The 14787-nt window shown below is 50.7% G+C and overlaps 1 protein-coding gene and 1 long non-coding RNA gene across 2 annotated transcripts in view; one reads left to right on the plus strand and one right to left on the minus strand.

Annotated features, from left to right (window-relative positions):
- The window catches only part of LOC119970181 (trans-2,3-enoyl-CoA reductase-like), a 225374-nt gene that overhangs the window by 94347 nt on the left and 116240 nt on the right, over nt 1-14787 (minus strand). The window lies entirely within an intron of this gene.
- The window catches only part of LOC119970182, a 47613-nt gene that overhangs the window by 3129 nt on the left and 29697 nt on the right, over nt 1-14787 (plus strand). The window lies entirely within an intron of this gene.

The raw sequence follows: 14787 nt of genomic DNA on the forward strand, positions 1-14787 counted from the left end.
CAGCGTCAGGGTGCCAGGTTCGATTCCCGGCTTGAGTCATTGTCTGTGCGGAGTCTGCACATTTTCCCCGCATCTGCGTGGGTTTCCTCCGGGTGCTCCAGTTTCCTCACACAAGTCCCGAAAGACGTGCTGTTAAGTAGTTTGGACATTCTGAATTCTCCCTCATTGTACCCGAACATGTGCCGGAATGTGGCGACTAGGAGCTTTTCACAGTAACTTCATTGCAATGTTTTTTTTAATATAATTTTTATTGGAATTTTTTACAGAAAATATAAAACATAACGACAAACAATGAAATGCAACAAAATAACCCATAATAACTGTGACACCCCCAGACCGTATCGGCGCATGTATCACATCCCCCCACCCCCCCAACCCTAATGAACAACAAAAGAACTTTAAAAATATTAAAATTAAATAAACAAACATAGTCATTGTTGGCCCCCCCCCCTATTCCCTCCCCTTTTCCCTCCCCTTTTCCCTCCCCGGGTTGCTGCTGCTGTCCCCGTACCCTATCGTTGAGCCAGAAAGTCGAGAAAAGGCTGCCACCGCCTAAAGAACCCTTGTACCGACCCTCTCAGGGCGAATTTGACCTTCTCTAGCTTAATGAAACCCGCCATGTCATTGATCCAGGTCTCTACGCTTGGGGGCCTCGCATCCTTCCATTGTAGCAAGATCCTTCGCCGGGCTACTAGGGACGCAAAGGCCAGCACACCGGCCTCTTTCGCCTCCTGCACTCCCGGCTCCACCCCAACCCCAAAAATCGCGAGTCCCCATCCTGGCTTGACCCTGGATCCCACCACCCTCGACACCGTCCTCGCCACCCCCTTCCAGAACTCCTCCAGTGCCGGGCATGCCCAGAACATATGGGCATGGTTCGCTGGACTCCCCGAGCACCTGACACACCTGTCCTCACCCTCAAAGAACCTACTCATCCTCGTCCCAGTCATGTGGGCCCGGTGCAGCACCTTGAATTGGATGAGGCTAAGCCGCGCACACGAGGAGGAAGAATTAACCCTCTCCAGGGCATCAGCCCATGTCCCGTCTTCGATCTGTTCCCCCAGTTCCCCCTCCCACTTCGTTTTCAGCTCCTCTACTGACGCCTCCTCCGCCTCCTGCATAACCTTGTAGATATCAGATATCTTCCCCTCTCCGACCCAGACCCCCGAAAGCACCCTGTCGCTCACCCCCCTCGCGGGAAGCGAAGGGAATCCCTCCACCTGCCGCCTAGCAAATGCCTTTACCTGCAGATACCTGAACATGTTCCCCGGGGGAGCCCAAATTTCTCCTCCAACTCCCCCAGGCTCGCAAACCTCCCATCAATAAACAGGTCCCTCAGCTGTCTGATGCCCGCTCTGTGCCAACCCTGAAATCCCCCATCAATGTTCCCCGGGACGAACCTATGGTTCCCCCTTAACGGAGCCTCCATCGAGCCCCCCACTTCTCCCCTATGTCGCCTCCACTGCCCCCAAATCTTGAGGGTAGCCGCCACCACCGGACCCGTGGTATACCTCGTAGGAGGGAATGGCCACGGCGCCGTTACCAGGGCCCCCAGGCTTGTATCGCCACAGGACGCCCTCTCCATCCGTTTCCATGCTGCCCCCTCCCCCTCCATTACCCACTTGCGCACCATCGACACATTGGCCGCCCAATAATACCCCGAGAGATTGGGTAATGCCAGCCCCCCACCATCTCTACCCCGCTCCAAGAAGACCCTCTTCACCCTCGGGGTCCCATGCGCCCAAACAAAGCTCATGATGCTGCTAGTCACCCTTCTAAAAAAGGCCCTAGGGATAAAGATGGGCAAACACTGAAAAAGGAACAAGAACCTCGGGAGAACCGTCATTTTGACGGACTGCACTCTACCCGCCAACGATAGCGGCACCATGTCCCACCTTTTAAATTCCTCTTCCATCTGCTCCACCAGCCTGGTAAAATTAAGCTTATGGAGAGTCCCCCAACTCCTGGCCACCTGCACCCCCAGGTATCTGAAACTCTTCACTGCCCTCTTAAATGGGAGTCTCCCGATTCCCTCCTCCTGATCACCCGGGTGTACTACAAATACCTCACTCTTGCCCAAAATTTAACTTATAGCCCGAGAAGCCCCCAAATTCCGCTAACAGCTCCATCACCCCCGGCATTCCCCCTTCTGGATCCGCCACATACAACAGCAGGTCGCCCGCATACAGCGATGCACGATGTTCCTCCCCACCCCGCACCAGACCCCTCCATCTCCCTGACTCCCTCAACGCCATAGCCAAAGGTTCAATCGCCAGTGCAAAGAGCAAGGGGGACAGGGGGCACCCCTGCCTGGTCCCACGGTAGAGCCTAAAGTACTCCGATCTCCTTCCATTGGTAACTACACTCGCCATCGGAGCCGCGTAGAGCAGCCTCACCCATTTGATGAATCCCTCCCCGAATCCGAACCGCTCCAGCACCTCCCACAGGTACCCCCACTCAACTCTATCAAATGCTTTCTCCGCATCCAGCGCCACCACTATCTCAGCCTCCCCCTCCACTGCCGGCATCATAATAACATTTAGTAGTCTCCGCAACTTCGTGTTGAGCTGCCGTCCCTTGACAAATCCTGTCTGATCCTCATGTATCACCCCTGGCACACAGTCCTCTATCCTGGTGGCCAGGATCTTCGCCAGCAACTTAACGTCAACATTGAGGAGCGAGATAGGCCTGTATGATCCACACTGCAAGGGGTCCTTATCCCGCTTCAGGATCAGAGAGATCAGTGCCCGCGACATCGTCGGGGGCAAAGCCCCCCCCTCCCATGCCTCATTGAAGGCTCGCACCAACAGGGGGCCCACCAGATCCGCATACTTTTTATAAAATTCCACCGGGAACCCGTCCGGCCCCGGCGCCTTACCTGACTGCATTTGCCCGATCCCCCTGACTAGCTCCTCCAACTCTATCGGCGCCCCCAGCCCCTCTACCAGCTCCTCTTGAACCCTTGGGAAGCATAGCCTGTTCATGAAGCTCTCCATCCCCCCTCTCCCCATCGGAGGTTCTGACCGGTACAGTTCCTCGTAGAAGTCCCTAAAGACCCCATTTACTTCTGTCCCCTTCTGCATTACATTCCCACCCCTATCCGTCACTCCACCAATTTCCCTAGCCGCATCCCGCCTGCGGAGCTGATGCGCCAACATCCTGCTCGCCTTCTCCCCATACTCATATACCGCGCCCTGCGACCTCCTCCACTGTGTCTCTGCCTTTCTGGTGGTCAACAAGTCAAATTTGGCCTGCAAACTACGCCGTTCCCCCAGCAACCCCTCCTCCGGTGCCTCCGCGTATCTCCTGTCCACATCCAGGAGCTCCCCCACCAGTCTCTCCCTCTCCTTCCTCTCCCTCCTTTCCCTATGGGTCCGTATGGAGATCAGCTCCCCCCGGATCACTGCTTTCAGAGCCTCCCAGACCATCCCCACCCGGACCTCCCCCGTGTCGTTGGTATCAAGATACCCATCAATACTTCCCCGGACCCTCCTACACACCTCCTCATCAGCCAGCAGCCCCACATCCAGGCGCCAGAGCGGGCGCTGGTCCCGCGCCTCCCCCATCTCCAGATCAACCCAGTGCGGAGCATGGTCTGAAATTGCTATGGCCGAATACTCTGCATCCTGCACCTTCGGGATCAATCCCCTGCTCAGGATGAAAAAATCTATTCGGGAATAGACCCTATGGACATGGGAGAAAAAGGAATACTCCCGCGCTCTCGGCCTCCCAAACCTCCAGGGATCGACCCCTCCCATCTGGTCCATAAACCCCCTCAGTACTTTGGCCGCCGCCGGTCTCCTACCCGTCCTTGAACTGGACCGGTCCAGTGGGGGATCCAGCACTGTGTTAAAGTCTCCCCCCATGATCAGGCCCCCTGCCTCTAGGTCCGGAATGCGGCCCAACAAGCGCCTCATGAAGCCGGCATCATCCCAATTCGGGGCATATACATTAACCAGCACCACCTTCTCTCCCTGCAGCCTACCCTTCACCATAATATATCTGCCCTCCTTGTCCGACACCACCTCAGCCGCCTCGAACGTCACCCTCTTCCCCACCAGAATCGCCACCCCCCGGTTCTTCGAGTCCAATCCTGAGTGAAAAACCTGCCCCACCCACCCCTTCCTCAAACGAACCTGGTCCGCCACCTTCAAGTGGGTCTCCTGGAGCATAGCCACGTCCGCCTTCAGCCCCTTCAGATGAGAAATTACCCTAGTTCTCTTAACCGGCCCATTCAGCCCCCTCACGTTCCAGGTAATCAGCCGGATCAGAGGGCAACCTGCCCCTCTCCCCCGCCGGCTAGCCATAGCTTATCGACTGCTCGCCCCAGGCCAGCGCGCCCCGCCCGACCCGTTCCCCATGGCGATAACGCCTCTCCTCTACCCCCCCGGCCCATGCCAGCTCCTTCCTGGCCATTCCAGCAGCAACCCGGTATCCCCCCCCACCCCCCCAGGCTAGGACCCCTCCTAGCCGCGACGCACCCTCCATGGTACTTCCGTGAGTCAGCTGACTTCTGCTGATCCGGCTGCTCCTGCCAAAACCCATCTCCTCCCGGCATGGGGTCATCCCCCTCTTGCCACACCTCCTTGGCCCCGCTTCAGCGCGGGAAAGAAAACCAGTAGAGGCCACGCCCCCACCTCCAGCTCCGCCCCCCCCTGCCCCGCAGCGCGGACAACCAGAGGAAAGCCCGCGCTTTCACACTGCCACACCCCACCCTTCTGACGCAGCTCCTCAAAATCCAGTTTCACCCCAACCCCCAGCCCCGTACCGAAGAGAACATATAAAGCACATGCCCCCAACGTTCCCCACTTACCCCACACCCATACCCAACAGACAAACCCACCCGGAAACAGAGCAAAAAGAAAACCAGCATAAAAAAAACACGTGTCAAAATTGAAGAACAGCAACAGCAAAAACAGCAACGGCCATAGCGTGTCCCCAGACTCTAGTTCGAGTCCAGCTTCTCCGCCTGTACAAAGGCCCACACCTCCTCCGGAGACTCGGAGTAGTGGTGCCGATCCTTATATGTCACCCACAGACGCGCAGGCTGCAGCATTCCAAATCTGACCTGCTTGGCATGCAGCACCGCCTTCGTCCGGTTGAACCCGGCCCGCCGCTTTGCCACCTCCGCACTCCAGTCCTGGTAGATTCGCACTATCGAATTCTCCCACTTGCTGCTCCTCTCTTTCTTGGCCCAGCGCAGCACACACTCCCGGTCACTAAATCGATGGAACCGCACCAGCACCGCCCGCGGGGGTTCATTTGCCTTAGGCCTCCTGGCCAGCACTCTGTGAGCTCCCTCCAGCTCCAGGGGCAAATGGAAGGACCCCGCTCCCATCAACGAGCTCAACATCGTGGTCACGTACGACGGGAGATCCGACCCTTCCAGCCCCTCCGCCAGGCCCAGGATCCTCAAATTCTTTCGCCTCGTGCGAACGTCCAGCTCCTCCAAGCGGTCTTGCCACTTTTTGTGAAGTGCCTCGTGCAACGCCACTTTCCCCGCGAGGACCATTGCCTCCTCCTCCCTCTCAGCGGTCTGCTGCTGCAATTCCCGAATAGACGCCTCCTGGGCCGCCTGGATCCCAAGCAGCTTGTTGGTAGTCGCATTCAGGGAGTCCAGCAACTCAGCCTTCAGCTCCGCAAAACAGCGCAGAAGAGAGGCCTGCTGCTCCTGCGCCCACTTCCACCAGTCCTTGGGTGTTCAGCCGGCCGCCATTTTGTCCTGCTTCCTCCGCTTCTTCATTGCAATGTTAATGTAAGTCTACTTGTGACAATAAAAATTATTATTATTATAAGTGGGGATTTTGGCATTGGATGAATGTGGGAAAGATGCCTCATCATATGGGATGTGTTAGTCCAGAAAGCCGTCCAATTATTAAGGTCCAACCACTCTTATAGGCTGATATAATGATGGTTTAGGCCACGGAAGGATCCTTCAGATCATATCCTGTCAGATTGCTAATCAACTTGCGAATCATTCCACCACGTCACACTCTTCTATATGGGAAGAGGGCAAGGACATGAAAATAAACAATTCTCTCAAGTTAACTTAGTGTCGGTGAATCTAGTCCCAGCAGAGACTTCTGATCAGTTCAGATTTGGCATTGATTCATTCTCTCTCAAAGCTTTATATATATACTCTTAGAGTCACATTCTGCCTCCTCTGTCTTGCTGAAGTTTCATGACAGTCTGCAGAAGTGACACTAGAACATAGAACATAGAACAGTACAGCACAGAACAGGCCCTTCGGCCCTCAATGTTGTGCCGAGCCATGATCACCCTACTCAAACCCACGTATCCACCCTATACCCGTAACCCAACAACCCCCCCCCCCCCCCCCCTTAACCTTACTTTTATTAGGACACTACGGGCAATTTAGCATGGCCAATCCACCAAACCCGCACATCTTTGGACTGTTTAGCAATTTAACTGATCTCGGGCGACCAAACTTTGGGTTAAGTTCAAATGCAAAGCATTGCCCAGGGCATGAGATCTGAGCAATGGGCCGCAAGCCTATGATGCAAATCATAGAATAATAGAATTTACAGTGCAGAAGGAGGCCATTCGGCCCATCGAGTCTGCACCGGCCCTTGGAAAGAGCACCTTACCTAAGCCCATACTCCACCCTATCCCCGTAACCCCACCTAGCCATTTTTGGACACTAAGGGCAATTTAACATAGCCATTCCACCTAACCTGCACATCTTTGGACTGTGGGAAGAAACCGGAGCACTCGGAGGAAACACTGGGAGACACGGGGAGAACGTGCAGACTCCGCACAGACAGTGACCCAAGCCGGCAATTGAACCTGGGGCCCTGGAGCTGTGAAGCAACTGTGCTAACCACTGTGCTGCCATGCAGCAATGAAAACTTGCTTGTAACCTATTGTGGGCAATTCACATATTGCACACAACATTCCCAATTGCTTCTTTAAAAAAATCAGGACACATGTACGAGCACTCTGCTTGTAGAGATCCATACAATTTGTTAGGCATGCAAATAGACTTAACGAAAATGCTTTATCCAAGTTTGAAACCAATCGGTGTCTAGTTTTAGGTGTCTGTAAAGACCCAACCTAAAGCTGGATGAGGCAGTCTTGGGCTGCTGGAAGATGACTGAAACAGGTCCCATTCTTAGTCATAAAATGGATGAAACAAAATCGAATATCAAAGTCAAAATTTCCTCAACCGGACTCCACACAACAATGATAGTTTTTAGGCAGGTTAGAAAAGGAGGTGGATGATGGAAACGCTTTGCTTTTGGATCAAAATCAGTCATGGCAGAAAGGGCTGGACAGAAGAGTTGGCCACCATGTTAACAATAATAACTTATTGCCACAAGTAGGCTTCAATGAAGTTTCTGTGAAAATTCCCTAGTCGCCACATTCCAGCTCCTGTTCGGGGAGGCTGTTACGGGAATTGAACCCGTGCTGCTGGCCTTGATCTGCAGCTGTTTAGCCCACTGTGCTAAACCACCTCCGAGACAGATGTTGAGCTCCTGTCTGCTCCTAAAGCCATACATTGGGGTTATTTTCCAAGTTCATGCTGTCAAGGAAACTTGGGTATTGCGCATTATTTTCTAACAATTAGTTCTTTCATGGCACATGCATGGCCAGTGAATCGAGTTCCCTGCCGAAAGGTTGAACTGGTGGAATTGTCCCTTCAGCTAACAGGCACAAGGACTTTTTGCATCAAGGTAAATTTTAAAATAAACCATTTTACTGGTCTTCAATAGGTCTGATCCCACAAGGCCTCAAATCCTGACCAGCTTGTCAGTAACAAATAACTCATAATTGCCTTTCCATAATTAGTATTTTTTCCAGACAATATTTAATCAACAGAACTAATGCAATTGGCACCGATCAAGTTTCATTAATAATACACACTGCTGCAGACATATACAAAACAAATAGAAGTTAATTAATGAATGACCCTTGGGTAACTGCTGGCAGAAAGTGCCTTGTTGGAGCTGAGGAACATATCTGCCAAAACATGAAAATGTTCTGAAAACATTATAGTGTTTCCTGATTTGCGGGGGGGGGGGGGGGGGGGGGGGGGGGTAGCATTGAAGTTAGTGACACAGAAAACATTCATTCACAATCTCCAAACCTGATCATGTCATGAAGCTACAATACATCATCATTTTTTTCTCAATTTTTAAATTTGTACTTTCTGATCGTACATTTCAAAGTTACTTCCACACACCGTCCCTTCAACCAAGTGACCCCAGCACACTCCAAATGTTAAATCTTCCCTAAACACTTTGGAATTGTGGCTTAAAATTAAATTGTCCATACTTGGCAGATACCAGTTTGGGGAGGGTGGGGAGCTGGTTAAAATATAATATAACAATAATCTTTATTGTCACAAGTCGGCTTACATTAACACTGCAATAGAGAAATACAGCACAGAACAGGCCCTTCGGCCCACGATGTTGCGCCGAACTTTTGTCCTAGGTTAATCATAGAATTTTGGACAATTTGTTATGGCCAATCCACCCAACCTGCACATCTTTGGACTGTGGGAGGAAACCGGAGTACCCGGAGGAAACCCACGCAGTCACGGGGAGGATGTGCAGACTCCACACAGACAGTGACCCAAGTCGAAATCGAACTTGGGACCCTGGAGCTGTGAAGCAATTGTGCTATCCACAATGCTACCGTGCTGCCCTTAAGAAGTTAACCTACACTCCCTTATTCTACCCTAATCCAAGTACCTATCCAATAGCCGTTTGAAGGTCCATAAATTTTCCGACTCAACTACTACCACAGGCAGTGCATTCCATGCCCCCACTACTCTCTGGGTAAAGAACCTACCTCTGACATCCCCTCTATATCTTCCACCATTTATCTTAAATTTATGTCCCCTTGTAATGGTGTGTTCCACCCGGGGAAAAAGTCTCTGACTATCTACTCTATCTATTCCCCTGATCATCTTATAAACCTCTATCAAGTCGCCCCTCATCCTTCTCCGTTCCAATGAGAAAAGGCCCAGCACCCTCAATCTTTCCTCGTATGACCTACTCTCCATTCCAGGCAACATCCTGGTAAATCTCCTCTGCACCTTTTCCAAAGCTTCCACATCCTTCCTAAAATGAGGTGACCAGAACTGCACACAGTACTCCAAATGTGGCCTGACCAAGGTTTTGTACAGCTGCATCATCACCTCACGGCTCTTAAATTCAATCCCTCTGCTAATGAACGCTAGCACACCATAGGCCTTCTTCACAGCTCTATCCACTTGAGTGGCAACTTTCAAAGAACAATGAACATAGACCCCAAGATCTCTCTGCTCCTCCACATTGCCAAGAACCCTACCATTAACCCTGTATTCCGCATTCAGATTTGTCCTTCCAAAATGGACAACCTCACACTTGTCAGGGTTAAACTCCATCTGCCACTTCTCAGCCCAGGTCTGCATTCTATCTATGTCTCTTTGAAGCCGACAACAGCCCTCCTCACTATCCACAACTCCACCAATCTTCGTATCATCTGCAAATTTACTGACCCACCCTTCAACTCCCTCATCCAAGTCGTTAATGAAAATCACAAACAGCAGAGGACCCAGAACTGATCCCTGCGGTACGCCACTGATAACTGGGCTCCAGGCTGAATATTTGCCATCCACCACAACTCTCTGTCTTCTATCGGTTAGCCAGTTTGTTATCCAACTGGCCAAATTTCCCACTATCCCATGCCTCCTTACTTTCTGCATAAGCCTACCATGGGGAACCTTATCAAATGCCTTACTAAAATCCATGTACACTACATCCACTGCTTTACCTTCATCCACATGCTTGGTCACCTCCTCAAAGAATTCAATAAGACTTGTAAGGCAAGACCTACCCCTCACAAATCCGTGCTGACTATCCCTAATCAAGCAATGCCTTTCCAGATGCTCAGAAATCCTATCCCTCAGTACCCTTTCCATTACTTTGCCTACCACCGAAGTAAGACTAACTGGCCTATAATTCCCAGGGTTATCCCTATTCCCTTTTTTGAACAGGGGCACGACATTCGCCACTCTCCAATCCTCTGGTACCACCCCTGTTGACAGCGAGGACGAAAAGATCATTGCCAACGGCTCTGCAATTTCATTTCTTGCTTCCCATAGAATCCTTGGATATATCCCGTCAGGCCCGGGGGACTTGTCTATCCTCAAGTTTTTCAAAACGCGCAACACATCTTCCTTCCTGACAAGTATCTCCTCAAGCTTATCAGTCTGCTTCACGCTGTCCTCTCCAACAATATGGCCCCTCTCATTTGTAAATACTGAAGAAAAATACTTGTTCAAGACCTCTCCTATCTCTTCAGACTCAATACACAATCTCCCGCTACTGTCCTTAATCGGACCTACTCTCACTCTAGTCATTCTCATATTTCTCACGTATGTGTAAAAGGCCTTGGGGTTTTCCTTGATCCTACCCGCCAAAGATTTTTCATGCCCTCTCTTAGCTCTCCTAATCCCTTTCTTCAGTTCCCTCCTGGCTATCTTGTATCCCTCCAGCGCCCTGTCTGAACCTTGTTTCTTCAGCCTTACATAAGTCTCCTTCTTCCTCTTAACAAGACATTCAACCTCTCTTGTCAACCATGGTTCCCTCACTCGACCATCTCTTCCCTGCCTGACAGGGACATACATATCAAAGACACGCAGTACCTGATCCTTGAACAAGTTCCACATTTCACTTGTGTCCTTCCCTGACAGCCTATGTTCCCAACTTCTGCACTTCAATTCTTGTCTGACAGCATTGTATTTACCCTTCCCCCAATTATAAACCTTGCCCTGTTGCTCGCACCTATCCCTCTCCATTACTAAAGTGAAAGTCACAGAATTGTGGTCACTACCTCCAAAATGCTCCCCCACTAACAAATCTATCACCTGCCCTGGTTCATTACCAAGTACTAAATCCAATATGGCCTCCCCTCTGGTCGGACAATCTACATACTGTGTTAGAAAAGCTTCCTGGACACACTGCACAAACACTACCCCATCCAAACTATTTGATCTAAAGAGTTTCCACTCAATGTTTGGGAAGTTGAAGTCGCCCATGACTACTACCCTGTGACTTCTGCACCTTTCCAGAATCTGTTTCCCAATCTGTTCCTCCACATCTCTGCTGCTATTGGGGGGCCTATAGAACACTCCCAACAAGATGACTGCTCCTTTCCTATTTCTAACTTCAACCCATATTACCTCAGTAGGCAGATCCCCCTCGAACTGCCTTTCTGCAGCTGTTATACTATCTCTAATTAACAATGCCACCCCCCCACCTCTTTTACCATCCTCCCTAATCTTGTTGAAACATCTATAACCAGGGACCTCCAACAACCATTTCTGCCCCTCTTCTATCCAAGTTTCCGTGATGGCCACCACATCGTAGTCCCAAGTACCGATCCATGCATTAAGTTCACCCACCTTATTCCTGATGCTTCTTGCATTAAAGTATACACACTTCAACCCATCTCCTTGCCTGCAAGTATTCTCCTTTGTCATTGTTACCTTCCCCACTGCATCACTACGTGCTTTGGCGTCCTGACTATCGTCTACCTTAGTTGCTGGACTACAGATCCGGTTCCCATTCCCCTGCCAAATTAGTTTAAACCCTCCCGAAGAGTACTAGAAAACCTCCCCCCCAGGATATTGGTGCCCCTCTGGTTCAGATGCAACCCGTCCTGCTTGTACAGGTCCCACCTTCCCCAGAATGCGCTCCAATTATCCAAATACCTGAAGCCCTCCCTCCTACACCATTCCTGCAGCCACGTGTTCAACTGCACTCTCTCCCTATTCCTAGCCTCGCTATCACGTGGCACTGGCAACAAACCAGAGATGACAACTCTGTCTGTCCTGGCCCTTAACTTCCAGCCTAACTCCCTAAACTTGTTTATTACCTCCACACCCTTTTTCCTACCTACATCGTTGGTACCAATGTGCACCACGACTTCTGGCTGCTCACCCTCCCCCTTCAGGATCCTGAAGACACGATCAGAGACATCCCTGGCCCTGGCACCCGGGAGGCAACATACTTTTCGGGAGTCTCGCTCGCGACCACAGAATCTCCTATCTATTCCCCTAACCATTGAATCTCCTATTACTATTGCTTTTCTATGCTCCCCCCTTCCCTTCTGAGCCCCAGAGCCAGACTCAGTGCCAGAGACCTGGCCGCTGGGGCCTTCCCCCGGTAGGTCATCCCCCCCAACAGCATCCAAAACGGTATACTTGTTTTGAAGGGGAATGGCCACGAGGGATCCCTGCACTGTCTGCCTGTTAGTTTTCTTTCCCCTGACTGTAACCCAGCTACTCTTGTCCAGTACCTTTGGTGTGGCTACCTCCCTGTAACTCTTCTCTATGACCCCCTCTGCCTCCCGGATGATCCGAAGTTCATCCAGCTCCAGCTCCAGTACCTTAACACGGTCTCTGAGGAGCTGGAGTTGGGTGCACTTCCCGCAGGTATAGTCAGCGGGGACACCAGTGGTATCCCTCACCACCCACATCCTACAGGAGGAGCATGCAACTGCCCTAGCCTCCATCCCCTCTTACTTTACAGAATTAGCTGCCCTGTGGACCAACTGGACCTCCGCCCTCCGACTCTGCTCCCAGTCAGCTGTACTCTAAACTCCTGGTTCCCTTCACGCTCTTTGATAAATATAGGAAATTAAATGAAAGGAGTACCTTACTCCCTCCTCACCTAACTCCCTCAGTCACCAAACTCTCACTGTAGCACTCAAATGCCACAAGCTCAGCACTCAGTGCAAACAAAGTCTGCAATGTAACTAGCCCCTATTTATACTGTGACTCTAGCTTCTAAAAACTGGCCTAATGCAATTAACTAATTAACAAGCTCCAGCTGCAAGTAAGTCCAAGTAGAACCTTGTTTAAAGCTGATTCAAAATTAACCTTCTTATAGACCAAACAGCAACTTTTAAGTTAATTAACTAAATAAAAGAAATACTAGACTTTAAATAACCCTTATACTCCCTCAGTCACCAAACTCTCACTGTAGCACTCAAATGCCACAAGCTCAGCACTCAGTGCAAACCAGTGCAATGAAGTTACTGTGAAAAGCCCCTAGTTGCCACATTCCGGCGCCTGCTCAGGTACGCAGAGAGAAAGTCGGCTTACATTAACACTGCAATGAAGTTACTGTGAAAAGCCCCTAGTTGCCACATTCCGGCGCCTGCTCAGGTACGCAGAGAGAGAATTCAGAATGTCCAAATGAACTGACACCTAACAGCACGTCTTTCGGGACTTGTGGGAGGAAACAGGAACACCCAGAGTAAACCCACGCAGACACGGGGAGAAGGTGCAGACCTCGCACAGACAGCGACCCAAGAGGGGATTCAAAGATGGGACCCTGGTGCTGTGAAGCAACAGTACTAACCACTGTGCTACCCTGCTGCCCGATCGGATGTAACCGGATGTCACCAATCATGTAACAGCCAATTAAGTACTTTTGAAGTAGAAAATTTAGCAGCTGATATGCCCACATTAAGCTCCCCCAATCAGCAATGTAATAATGCAAAATTTGTCTTTTATTGATATTGAGCGGGATTTAACCAAAATGTTTCTAAGTGTAGTAGTGAGCGTGAATGGCTGCGAGCTTCCCGACGCTCAGCCCAGCGAGGCCGTCATTACGATAAAATGTGAATTGGTCCAATAAACCCACGCATACACAGGGAGAACGTGCAGACTCCGCACAGACATTGACCCAAGCCGGGAATCGGACCAGGGTCCCTGGAGCTGTGAAACAACAGTGCTACCCACTGTGCGCTGCCCAAATAATGCAAATTACTAATCCCCTCTAATTCTGCTGACATTCTGCCATGTACCCAGTGGGTAGCACTGTTGCTTCACAGCACCAGGGTCCCAGGTTCACTTCCTGGCTTGGGTCACTGTTTGCGGAGTCTGCACGTTCTCCCAGTGTCTGCGTGGGTTTCCTCCGGGAGCTCCGGTTTCCTCCCACCAGTCCCAAAAGACGTGCTGTTAGGCAATTGGGAGATTCTGAATTCTCCCTCAGTGTACCCAAACAAGCGCCATAATGTGGTGACGAGGAATTTTCACAATAACTTCACTGCAGTGTTAATGTAAGCCTACTTGTGACAATAAAGATTATTATTATTCGAGGTGAGCTTCTCTGGAGCCAGATTCTGAACCAATAGAGACCCAGGATGTAAGTTTTCAAATGGGGGCTGTAGAAGTTTGAATACTCATCAAAAAAGGCTTCTTCCACAAAGAAGCCTTGAGCCTCCCTTGTGCCAAGCAACCCACACACCATTTCTTGAGCTGAATTTTATGGCCCCTCCAGTTGGCATAATTTTGGCACATAAAATATGATGGCTGGCAAGCCCAATACCTTCCCACCCACCCCGGCCCATCCCCAAAATACACAGGCTGGGTAAGGTGCCTGCCTGCCCACCTGGCATTTTGCCTATTGAAGCCTTTAACTGCCCAGCAAATGGAAATGAGGGGATACATAATTCAAGGGTGTCCTTTGTGCAGAACTAGAGGACATACCCTCAAAATAAGGGGAAGTAGATTTAGGACTGAGTTTAGGAGGAACGTCTTCACCCAAAGGGTTGTGAATCTATGGAATTCCTTGCCCAGTGAAGCAGTTGAGGCTCCTTAATTAAATGTTTTCAAGATAAAAATAGATCGTTTTTTGAAGAATAAAGGAATAAAGGGCTCTGGTGTTCGGGCAGAAAAGTGGAGCTGAGTCCACAAAAGATCAGCCATGATCTCATTGAATGGCGGAGCAGGCTCGAAGGGCCAGATGGCCTACTCCTGCTCCTAGT

Source organism: Scyliorhinus canicula, chromosome 8 (genome assembly GCF_902713615.1).
Source record: "Scyliorhinus canicula chromosome 8, sScyCan1.1, whole genome shotgun sequence".
Taxonomy (NCBI): Eukaryota; Metazoa; Chordata; class Chondrichthyes; order Carcharhiniformes; family Scyliorhinidae; genus Scyliorhinus; species Scyliorhinus canicula.